Raw genomic sequence first — 13,219 nt, 5'->3', positions numbered from 1 at the left:
CCAGAACAAACAAACAACAACGAAGGGTCTAGGAGGTCAAAATTTTGTGTCGCCAGGGAAAATTGCTCTTACGGCTAAGTTTTCAGACATTTTCTTCTTCATTTCATGTTCAGAAAGCAATTCCTCAGACACAGCTGCAGCACTGCCTGACTTAAAGATGTGTGAATGCAATATACGGGAATCCCCAGAGTAATCTTTATTACAGGGGCAGAGTTTCAGAAGATTTAGAGGTGTCTCTTCAATTTAAATTCTCTTGACTTTTTCACGCTGCTAAAGCTATTGAAGCTTTATGATCCAGGATGCTTCCCATGCCCCTCTCAGTCATCAAACGTGAAATAACACAGTAAGAGAGGTTGCAAAATGACACTGCCTGGATGCCTGGCAAAGCACCCTCAGCCCCTGCAGGACACACAACCCCTCTCTTTGTGGGCAGAACCAAGAGTCTGCTGTGAATTAGTGTTGTGAAGGACATTTCTTCCAATGCTGGAAGAAGTCATTCAAACATAGTCCTGTAAGACTGGAATAACAGTGATGTTTTAAATCTGTGGAGCTCCTCAGTTTGACAACAGAAGCTTTCTTCACAATTATAAATTGGCATATATAAAGAAAGGTCATGAACATTACAGTAGACAATGAAACCTGCCAGGCAGTGGTCGAAGATAAGCTTCCATCATCCACTGCAAACCAAAGGCCTCTAAAAATCACCCACTGCTCGTGTGGCACTTGTTTACACCCATCCAATGCAAGCCGAGCCATAAGAGTTGCTGACTAGGCTGTGGACTAAAGTAGTACTAGTTCATTCGGGCCATCTTAACTCTACTTTGCTACACTACAGATGAGGAGAGGTGGAACCCAGCTGTCTCCGCCAGCCCAGTGATGGGAAATGCTTAGAGTTCAAATACCATCCATACCCTTCAATCTAAACATGTCTTTGCCCATTTGCCTTTTATCAGAGTATGCTTACGTAAGTTATTAGTTCTTTAACCCACACAATGTGGGCTCAAGTGGTTCTTACAAACCAGATATTCACACATTACTTCCAGAAAAACTCCAATTTTTGTAGTGGTAGCTGTGATAAAATATATTTAGAGATAAAGGAGTGATCATGGAAGGGGAACCAGTTAAATCTATACCAGACAGTAGCAAATCACTTTAGGGGAACGTATAACATATAACATATAGCATATAACATATAATGTATATAACATATAACGTATGTAACATATAACGTATGTAACATATAACGTATGTAACGTGTAACATATGTAACGTGTAACATATGTAACGTGTAACATATGTAACGTGTAGCATATAACACATAACACATAACACATAACATATAACATATAACATATAACACATAACACATAACACATAACATATAACATATAACATATAACACATAACACATAACACATAACACATAACACATAACACATAACACATAACACATAACACATAACACATAACATATAACATATAACATATTATTTGATCTGCCTCTGTTAATACAACTTTCATTTTCCCATCGCCTTGATCCTTTTCAGAAATGCACAAAGTGGAAATGAATGATGTAAGAGGTTGAACAGATGCTGTTGCTTATTGTTCCATCTTCAAAATCTTTTATTCAAAACTGAAATAAAATGGACTTGGGGAGTAAGTTCCCCAGTTCCACTGAAAACAAGAGGCAGCTTTTGGCACAGTATAGATAGAGGAAAACTCATCAAGTGAATTCTGTAGCTCTATTCCTATTGTGCATGAACACATGCTGCTACTCTAAGCATTACCTGGCTGGATTTTTAGCCTTCTGCAAAATGCTGTTACTGTGGGTACTAAACCAACAATTCTGCACAGAATTTAAAAAGATGTACTAGAGGTTTCTTAATAAATCTTCTAGTTCAAACTGTAATGAATTTAATGGCCAGTTGCTCACTTCACTGCTTTTCTGGCAACCGAACCTTCTCATTTATTTAATTTTATTATTTATAAACCTATGATGATTCATGGAAGATTACCTGGCAATAAATCTTTCTGTAAAATAACCATACTTATACAGACATGCACAAAAAGCAAGCTTATATTCCCCTCCTGTTCCCTCACTCAAAACAATTAATATGATATACGACAACTAGGTTTGCATTCTGAGCACTGTTTTTAAATACATTTTTCTTCTGTCAAAAAAAAATCGCAAATTATTTTTTTCAAGCACAAGTAATGAATAGTTAATTGCTTTTTGCTTTGTACTTCACTTCTAGAGTTGACCTGGGGCACTCAGTTTCTTTGACAAAAAGAGGAAGATAGATAATATGCATTTCTTTAGGGGCTCCCATCTATCACTGTTATCAGGACAGGAATGGAGATCTTTCCTACTGCTCTGCTGATAATTCAAGAAGTTCACCATGTGAAACTGCCTCAAGTTTAATGTTTGTTTAGTACAAGAGATTTGAAGTTCTACAAGAAAAATAAACACATTCTTTTAGCCTAACTTTAAAAGCTCAAATCTGACAGGCTGAAAAGAAAAATAAAACCCTCGAGCTCCATCTTAAAGGGTACAGTTTTTCTGTTCACTGTTAGCAAGGTTGTCTGTATGAAGGACATGTAGTTCTTCATGAGCCTTCTAGCTCATTTTTTCCTCCCTTCTTTTATTAAGTAGCTCTTGAAGCAGTAATCAATTTTCATTAAATGTGGAAGCTGTAATTTTAGGCAGAATTTATACGCTAATCAAGATCCTGCTGGTAACAGCCAAACCAGTGCAAAAGAACAGCTGAAAAACAGCTTCAGGACAGACAGCCTGCTGACTGTATCCCTGTTAGCAGCTCTAGTCCTCAAATTAGGAGGCCTAGGAGAGGACCTGTAATGCCAAACACACAGTTACTCTGGAAAGGATAGAGGATGTGGACAGGGACAGCACACAGTCACAGCATATCTATGGCAGGACAGGATAGGGAGGGAAAAAACTTGCTCTTAGCAAGCATTTCCAAATAGACAAACCTGTTGCCTGCTTGATGTAATAAATTTCTTACTCCTTTCCCTGATCTCTGTAGGTATTTTGCCCATTCATTCTCCACAAACACAGCCATTTATTCACACAACTCTTTCACATAAAGAAATTTGCTATAATTGGAAAGGTGCAACCAGCTGTAAAGTATAGATTCAGCATGCTGGCACCTGTTGATGATGGCACAGATCATGTCTTCAGTGTTACACCAGTTGCTAGTGTCCCCTTAACAGAACTCTTCCCATTTTCTAGAAAGCAACAGATTCCCCAGTAATCTGAAGATGGTGCCTGGAAGTAGATAAACTGAGAACATGGACAGTCAAGTTAAGATGCAAGCAAACACCAGCACTGGTATTTTGAATAAGAAACATCCACTACTCTTGTGCTTCTATTTTATGGCATCTCAAGATGACAGTTGTAGAGCTCAGCAGAATCAGCAGGAGGGAAAGAGAAGTCTGTGCTGGCAGGTTTCATAGCCACCGACATCTATATAATGTAAAGACTCACAACCTTCTGTTTGTTGCAAATAAACAGAAAGAAGGAAGGTGAAGAAGATAACAAAAGCCTTTATTTGCTACCTACAACAGTCCCCCGTACATCTCATTCAGCTTGTTCTAGTGTCTGATCTAGTTCTAATTCATCAATAGTTTTTATTTTAGCCCAATTTCCTTGCCCAGACAGACAACTCAAGTTCTCCATTTTGCAAGAACAGCATATATACATACATATTTATTTAAATATATGTGTGTGTGTGTGTGTTTGCTGTATTTGATGCAGTAAACAAAACAAAAGAAGCTTACGGAATTTAAAAAACACATTGCTGTGATAAACCCTGCACAGACAAGTCATTTAAGCTAAAGGATAATACTAACATAAGGGCCATACAATAACGCAGCCTTTCAAATTTGGAGAATTAAATTATGTATTTCAGCAAGATTCTTTTCTGTCCAGCCAACTGCACTTAATAGCAGAAGAGAGAAGAAACACCTAAAGTGTACTGAAAACTTCATCTGATAACCAAGATTCATCTGTTAAATATCTTCAGAAGTAAAGACCAATACAGATCATCTAGTCCACCTTCTGCAAGGAGCACATCTGTCCTGTCATCATGGATAGGTGTCCCTGTAAGGTTTATATAGGGCACTGCACTTATATAACCATCTAACCTTTTCCAGCTTAGGCTGGAGAGGTCACTTACACAGACCAGTAGCTGGCTTCAAAGCTGATGGATGAAAAAAAGAGTGACAGCTATGTATCCTTCCTTACCCTCTCAGCAAGCCCACTCCAATTACTCTCATATTTACTGACTTCTGTGCTCACTCACATTTCATTTTTGCTCTCTTTGATGGTACAGACATCCTGGCTCCATCTGTCATAGGGTTAAAATAACCATCTCTGATTTCAGGAGATTCTATGAACTACAAAATAGAGCCTTAAACCAATGAAGATTATCAAGAGGTTTTCCTGCTCACTCCCCTCCCCTCTTCCCCCACAACTCAAGAAAGCCGGTCCCTTTCCTAGTTGAAGGCAAGTAGAGTTTTGCATGAGTTTCAATGGACACAGGAGACAATAATTACTATATGGAACTATCATGAAGATGAATATTCTTTTTTTTTTTTTAATTATTATTATTATTTTTTAATAAAACACAAGAACATCAAAAAACAAACAAACAAACAAAAAAACCACAAAAAAACAATTACAACATTTTAGGAAAAGAAAGCCAGCTGATCCTTCAGCTTATATAGCCTGTGACAGTAGGCTCATTACTGCCTAGAATATGTCAATGGATTGTTTTCAAACTTCAGAAGACATTATAAATCTGATGACATATTTGCCTAATGAGCCATTCTGAAAGCCTACAGAAGGCAAAGCTGATATATCTCTAACACATGTTCACAGCAACAGTCTAGTGAACTGGGATACATTTCCTTTAAACCCATCCACTTCTCCCAATTATGTATTACCGTTTCTACACTGTGTACTTGCCCATCAGACAATCTTTCATATATTAATCAACAGCACATGACAGCTCAGATATCCCAGTAGACAGACAATACACCTGCTCTGATAATACAGGCATTCCATCATTCGTCTAGATTTTAATATTAATACATTCCACTGTACTGTAGACATACCATTTTTAACCTGCTGTATGAACTAGGAGAATAATGCATAACAGATGCTCATGTTTTTTGGAATGGAGGGCAATATTTTCAATGAATGTGAAGGTATGATTTATAAACAGCTTTTCAGGATTTTTTGTATTTGCAGATGAATTATGTTCTTGACAAAGGCACTAAGTAATATCAGCTTAGTGTCTAACCAGTGCCACTGCTCTTTTTGCTATCATTTTCTGTAAGAAAATTAACAGGAAGCTGGCTGTGTTAAATACTCAGCATAGATGATGGGCATTCAGAAATGTTTCTAGCATATTCTTCATAACATCTACTGCTGCAGGATGTCAGCCTTTTTGGCTTTTCTCCTTCCCCTATAATTTTTGAGAATGACTTCAGTGAAACACTGGCCTTAATGAAAGGAAGGAAGCCAGCAAACACTGAACAAAATCCATTAAAATTCTTTCAGAAGTTGGCTTCCAAGCACAAGACATCTAACATACAATAAAGTCTTTCTCAGCTCATATCATTCCCCAGTTAGTGCCACCAAAAATCACTTACACACTGATTAAACAGTCCACTTAAATACCTGTAGTTGGGGTCAAGGTTTTGGAGATGAGTTTAAAGAGAAAGCACCCGTCAAAACTCTTTGTACAGTCACAATGGGCTTAGAAAAGCAGACAGGATAATTTTCACATGGCCTTCACAACCCAAGGAAGTCACCATTCCCAATTTATCTGAAATAGGTTTTGGACTCTAAACACAAAACAGACTACACAAAACAGGAACCTCATCCAGAAAAAAAGCAACCCTCAGAATACATAACCTTCATCAACGAACCTTAAAAAGAATTCTCCTGACATGTCGGCAAGGGAAAGATCAAAACCACTTTTTAAATAATGTCAACTAATATCTCCAAAGAGATTTTTTGTTTTGTTTTGTTTTGTTTAAATTAAAAGGAAACAGCAAAACTAAAGAAAACACCCACCTAGACATCCTGTGAGGTTAACTAGGGAAAATTTAATTCTTTGGCACTGGAAACAGTGGCTTACAAAAACCACCAAAACATTTGTTTCAAGGTTATCATTGGGTGACAGAATGAAAAGAGACATTTGGGTTTAACTATGCCAACAGAGTGAGGAAAAGCTGGAGCAGGGGAGAGGGAAGTCAGGCTCTTGAGCACATACACACTGGTCAGCAGTGGGAGCTTGACTGCTAGAGACTGTGATTTGACCAGAAGCCCACCAAACACCAAAGACTTCCACAAAAACTATGATGACTGGAGCCTAATGTCCATCAAACTCAAGGTCTGAACTGCAGCTGATCAGTATCCAGAGCCAAAGAAAGAAGGCAGGAACAGAGCAAAAGGTATATTTTTCTCAGTGCACCCTCCTGGACTTTATAGAGAAAACTTTCACTATGGAATTTGCAGTCTTTGAGGGAGTTCTTATTCAATAATCTGTAGATTGGCTTTCAAGTTGTACCAAATGCAATTAAACATAGCGAGTATTTGTGACAGTAGCCACACAAAATGTTGGATCAAAACTTTGGTCATATTCTAGTCAAAGCCTTTGGCATCAGCACCAGTAAAACTGAGATGGAACCCTGAGCGACCTTTGCTAGCTTATGGTAAGAAATGCAGTCATTCCATAGTAGTCCTATATTGTTTCAACAGTTAAGGGAAAAACAGACTCTAAAAACACCCTCCCACAAAGCACGCTCCATTATCTGTCTAGGAGCTAAAACGCGTAAGAGCTCTATGTTCAGTTCTTCTGACAAAAACTGATAATTCCATTGTTCTTAAGAAAGGAGTACCAGCCATGCTTACTAAGAAAATAAGGTTTTGAAAGTTTCTTAACACTTCTATCAAGAACCAAAGGGTTGGAGGAGGAGATTACATAATGCAACAATGCACCGAACATTTTGTTCAAAGAACTATCAATTATGTGTTGCCTTGACAATTTCCTTTATTCTCACACAAAGTAATCTTTACTAGTCATCTGTTTAGATGTGCGTGCCACAAAATGAGAAGCAAGTCAATAAACTGATTTTTGCTCTCTTTTTTCTATTCCATTAGGAAAGTCTGTATAAGAAAGGAATACAATTAGTCACCATTAGGAAAATGAGACACTACAGATTAAATAAAAAATAATAAGCTACATTCATTTCAGCTGAAATTCACATCACCCTCTGCAATATCAAGAAATATTTTAATTGAGAAAGTAAGAATAAATCAATTTTCATTTATGTTCTGAAAAAGAGTCACTGAAGAAATATGTGGAAGAGAATGAGTGGAGAGATGTGTGTAAAAAAAACTTAAACCAACAAAACAAATACACTCTAAAATTCAAGAACAGAGGGTGAGGTAAAACACAGAGAAACATTTTATGATGTTGCACCAAAGTTTTGCTGTTTTATGTAAAAATACAAAATTTTCATCACTCAACAGACTCAATGGTTCAACATTCTTTCTCTACTCTGTAAGCACCACAGATTAATACTGAGCTTGAAGAAACTTTATCCAAATTAGAAAGATAAATTAAAAAAATAAAAATCAGAATACAGACCAAAAAACACATATTCAGACACCTCAAACCAGTGATCAAAGGTGAAATCAGGCAAAATCATGGAACACTGGAAGTACCACCAAGAGAATACATTTAAACACAGACTCTGGCAGAGAGGATTCCTTTAACTTTTCAACATAAGATTTTCAACCACCATGCCTGTTCACTATGAAGTTGTTCTGGGACAGGCAGAAGTGTTCATAGCCTTTCTCCAGAAATATTCCAACTGAAAAACAGCAAACATAATGATAAGGAAAGAATCAGATCCTTGAAATTGCAACTTCAGGCCCAGGAAATGCAGTTGTAATTTTCCAGGTAGTATTTGGCACTGCTCAGACAGCAAAAGAAAACCCTAAGAACTCCACAGGCAATCCTTATAAAAACATGGTTATCCTGCTTCACTCACCCACTGGATTACTGGGAAGTATTTCACGTTGTTTACTACATAGTGTTTGTAAAGGCCTGGACCACAAACCAAATTTTGCTCTTCAAAACATGAATCCAGTCACCACCAACATAAACAGGAGCTGCCCACATCACTTTTCAGCTTGTTTACAATCACAGTTATCAGTTTAAATATATCTGTCTAGAAGTTTAATGTTTTTATTTTTCCAATCAAATGAATTTTCAATTTTCACGTAAACGTGTCTGTAGATGTTCTGTCCATTCCAATATGAGATATCAACTCTAGTAGCAATTATTTCAGTCTGAAATGTATTGCTAAGTACACCAGAGGATCATCTGCTGCACAGTGAAACAATTTTATTTTTTTCTTTTTATAAGGACTTAAGTCTGAGGAACTCTTTATTAAAAGCAAAGCTGTCGGCAGGGAAGCCTTAAAGAAGGGCTTCTCCATACAAACAAGTCACAGAACACAAACTTTCTTGTAACAGATAAAGGCAGCCTTTGGATGAAACAAAGATATTTCAGGAGAAAAACAGATTTTTCAATGTTTGTTAATTAGGAACTTCGCTCAAACCACATTCTTACTTGCAGGCAGCTGCAAGGTGTCATTTCATGTAAAGGATTCCAGCATTTTCCCTTTGTTGCACTATCAGAAAATTAATCAGGCTATTCAGATAATGCCATTCTGATCTTTTTGCGTTATCTTAAGTTTGCAAGATGTTTATAGAAAAGTATGCAGTCGATGTAACTTTTGACCTAGCAATCTGACACAGTTAATTAAAGTTAACCCAAGTGCACAAGTATCAAACTATGAATTTCCTTACTGTATCACAAGATCATTATTGTGACAAGTAAATGGTAAGATGCTGATGAATGGCTGCCACTGTTCAATAGATTGAAGAGGGCTTCAAAATACCTTATCTGTGCTCTCCTGAACAGGAAGATTAAGGAAAGGGTGGATAATAGCCTTTAGTTTTACTCTCAAACACAGGATTCAGTCTGTCTGGCTCCAAGCTGTATTATTACTTTGGTCCAGGCTATTGTCTATTCTCACGACATTTATAAAAAAAGAAAACATTTCAGACATGATTTTTGGTTCATTTTACGAGACAAAAGGGTTGTTAATAGCCTTCCAGACTGCTCATAATGCTACAAATCATTTAAATACTCTGCAATTATGAAAGTCAACAAACATGCTATGAAAGGTACCCACTTGTAAACAGGTTGATACCCACTTCTATTTGAAATATTTAAATAAAAATCCTTTCAAGCTGTAACAGCTAATATAGAGGAAAGTCTCAACCACAGTAGCTAGAAGCCTGTCAAAATAAATTACCAAACTGTAAAAACACATTGTAATTGGAGAGTTGGATCTACTTACTGATGTATAAAGAGAATCTGACAAAATTTTTCTGCATTCAATTTTCTTATATACTTTAAACTTAACAGCTATTTTTCTGCATGCTACATATATACATGTGCTTTATCCTGCAGAACAACTAAAGACTGGAAATTTTTTGCAAACTCCCTGAAAGAAAACAAACAAACAAACAAACAAGCACAAAAACACAACAAAACAACAAAGAAATAAAAAGCTTGAAAATTTTCATATCGTTTACAGACAACAGCAGAAATGTTCCACTTTGATAATATAAACCCTAGCAATAAGATTTCTAAGACTGGACAGTAAGAATAACTGGTCAGGACACTCTTCATGAAATACTATAGCTACCTCTTACGCATTTAAAGAGTGTTTCATCATCTATTAACCAATTTTCTCATTTTTTACATCCATTTATCATCTCCCATCTGTCCAGTTTCATCATGCTGTTCCTTTACCCTTTCTTTTATCTTGATGCGTATAAAACCATGGTTCATGCACTTTGATTTGCTTTCTTCATACATGCCCTTGGGGACAACCACATAGAGTGACTAAGGGTGATGCTACTGATTACACTGGGTGCTGCCCCAGAGCACAGCAGTAGTTGTTCCTTGTGGTTTTTCACACCACCACAACCGCTACATGGAATATTTCACACCTACCAACAACATCACAGGTTAGTCACAGTTAGCACTCAACATAAAACCACACAACCTCAGTGGACCTTCCACTGAGCAGACTAGGCTACATTAAAGTCAGGTGCAGAAAATTGAGGTACGTGATTCAGCTTGCAGGTATACATAAATGCACACATTAAAAAAAAATAATGGACACTGTTTTTCTAAATTAAAAAATAACATTTTTCTGAACTTGTACTGTTCAGAACAAGCTTGAATTCAACAAAGCAATCACTTTCAATAAAATATACAATTTGTTTCATAATTCATTTTTAGAAAAATAAAAATCAACAGTAATGTCTTTAGAAACATTTCTAGCAGCAATGAAATTACTCACAGGATAAATACCTTATACTGAAAAAGGTAAACTCTCAGCAACCGTAATTTTTCAGCAGTAAAGCATTTATTAAGAGTGAGGAATAAAAATGAATACAGTATACAGTACAGTCATTTAGCATTTTATCATTAGCCAACTAATGCCTCATATAATAATCACTTTTATCTTAGGTGACACTTTTATTATAAGAATTAATTAGACAGTATTTTGTATACTTATATATATATATATATTTTTTTTTTTAAGCAAGTCTTCTAGCATAGCAACAATTTCACATACTATATCCTTACACACTACAGGAGGTCACAGAACTGAGTTACCAAACTACGAAATTATTCAGGAACATACTTACTGTCCATAAAAATACACAATCTCCATATTTAAATGTATTCACTACCCTAAACTAAGTAATGCATGACTAGTTCTAGACTGTATTCTTCCTGCTCTTTGCTGTGAGACACATTATAGCTCCATATTGCAGACCAGTCATTAGAACCAACAGGAAGGCAACAAAAATTACTTATTAGCCTCTTATTTCTCAAGCAGGATCATCCTACTCAGCACATCCTCAAGTCTGCCCAGCAAAAGCATCTTGTACAGAATCACAGTATATCCCAAGTTGGGAAGGATCCACGAGAATCATCAGGTCTAGCTCCTGGTTCTACACAAGACCACACAAAATTCAAGTCCCACCTTTGAGGTCTTTCTAAAATGCTTGACCTTTGTTAAGATTAGGGCTATAACCATTGCCCCAGAGGAACCTATTCCAGTGCCCAGACACCCTTTAAGTGAAGAATCTCTAACACCTAACTCATCCCACCCTGACACAGCTCTTCCTACCCCTTCCCCTCTGGACAAAACCATCATTTTTTCCTGGCTAACAGACAATCCTAGACACAATAGCAGGCCTCATCTTCTCTGTGAAACGCACAACTGAACAAAAACTAACAGACACCTAAAAGCAGGTATACAAAATCATCTACAATGAGCATCTGACAGGTCAGAGGCCTCAAGAATAATACAATGCTCAGTCACATGTACAAGATAGAAGACCTCAGTTTCACATTTCTCAGATTCTGTATGTTGGATAGATTTTGTATTAGCTTATTTCACTTCAGCACTTCCTAGTTGCATAAACTAGGAGATATCAACTCTTGCATTCACAAGGGACACAATGACCAGGACTCCACCTTCACTGTTTTGCATGGGAATTTACAGAGAGAGCAAAGAAGTAGTTTAACACATTGGACACTTTTCATGCATTTTATATTATGATTCTATTTACCACAATCTTACAAATTGTCTTTTTGATTACATAGGTGCTTGCCACATTAGGAAATCTTCCTTAGATGTTACCTTCCTGAATAACCTGGACATCTGCTACATCACTACCTAACAATAACATATCCCCACTTTTCAGCTCCAATTGCATGGCAACAGAACCTTTTCAGTCAGGTTTTCTTCTTGCAGAAGAACCTGAGAACTAGTTTAAAGGAAACAAGCTATAATGTTTTCCTCCAAGCTGACTTTATTCTAATAGTGATAGTCAAATGTTATCAGTAACTAAGACACCTCCACCCAGCACTATTTCATTTCTTATGTTTTGACTCAGTTTATGAGACAGGACAAAACATATTAATAATATAAAACTTTACATTTGTTAACATTTGCAGTGCTGAACCCTGAGAGCAGTTAGCATGGAGTAAACCAAAATCTTTGCCAAGCAATTAAGCTCACAGAAGATAAGCAGATGACAATAATTAAACTCATTAGTTCACTGCACAAAAGCTGCAGATAACAAGAGTGCAGAACACTTGGCTACTCTAGCTCACAGGCACTCCCTCACCATACCACAGGCTCAGCATAGTCCTTGCTGCCTTCTTGTTTCCCATTCCTCACGCAAGGTGGTCATGACCATCTTGTTCTTCACTCTTTAATGAACCTTTGATATTTGTATCTTATTGAACAGAACTGTAGAATTAAAAAGCCACCCAGCACCAAAAAGAAAACTGATTGCTTTCAGGTGACTCTGGGCAGCTGTGCAAAGCAGGTTTCCACACCAAGAATGTCAGAAAAGATGCAGAACACGTGTGCAGTGTGGTGGAGAAACAGAGTGAGCTTCCAGGAGATAATAGCAGATGCAATTCAAGTACCACTATTTCTGTAGTTCAACTAACTGTCATTAATAGGCATTGATCTCAGTAGTATGTGAAAGGACATGAGTAATTGCAGATGTATAAAAAACAGTTTTCAAAATATTTGCAGCATAATTGTACAGGGAAACAATGAAAATTGAGCAAGTAGTATTTCCTGGAGTAAGATTTCAGATGAAAGCGTGAAGTATGAAGGAAAAAGTCTCAGTACAGAGATTTAGCCTATTTAGTTCAGTTTTCAGTGACTTCACCAGTTTATATTTTGCCTTGCCAACCATTGTTCCAAGATCCTCATATTCTGAAAAGAACTAAAGAGCCAAAATGAATACAATCAATTATGCTTTCTCAGTGTGACTGTAGTCGATGAACTGAGTTTCTGACACACGTTTAAAAGCTACACTTCAAGGAACCTACTCCTTAGGCCAATCATCACACTTCAGAGCTTTTACAATTCTTTGAGTCACTTCCATGAAACAACGTGTGGATTTTTCTCATGTATGAGATCATTTGCACCTTATGATTCTAAATTAGTACAGTAAAGTAAGCATACACTTGGTGGGTTATAATACAGACAGGAAAGGAGG

General features: G+C 36.9%; 1 protein-coding gene across 1 annotated transcript in view; it reads right to left on the bottom strand.

Moving 5' to 3' along the window:
* The window catches only part of PDZRN4 (PDZ domain containing ring finger 4), a 237,195-nt gene that overhangs the window by 201,160 nt on the left and 22,816 nt on the right, over window positions 1-13,219 (bottom strand). The window lies entirely within an intron of this gene.

The sequence above is a fragment of the Coturnix japonica genome, chromosome 1 (assembly GCF_001577835.2).
Source record: "Coturnix japonica isolate 7356 chromosome 1, Coturnix japonica 2.1, whole genome shotgun sequence".
NCBI classification, from domain to species: Eukaryota; Metazoa; Chordata; class Aves; order Galliformes; family Phasianidae; genus Coturnix; species Coturnix japonica.
The sequence above is the reverse complement of the archived record's forward strand: the minus strand, read 5'-3'. Positions and strand labels throughout refer to the sequence as shown.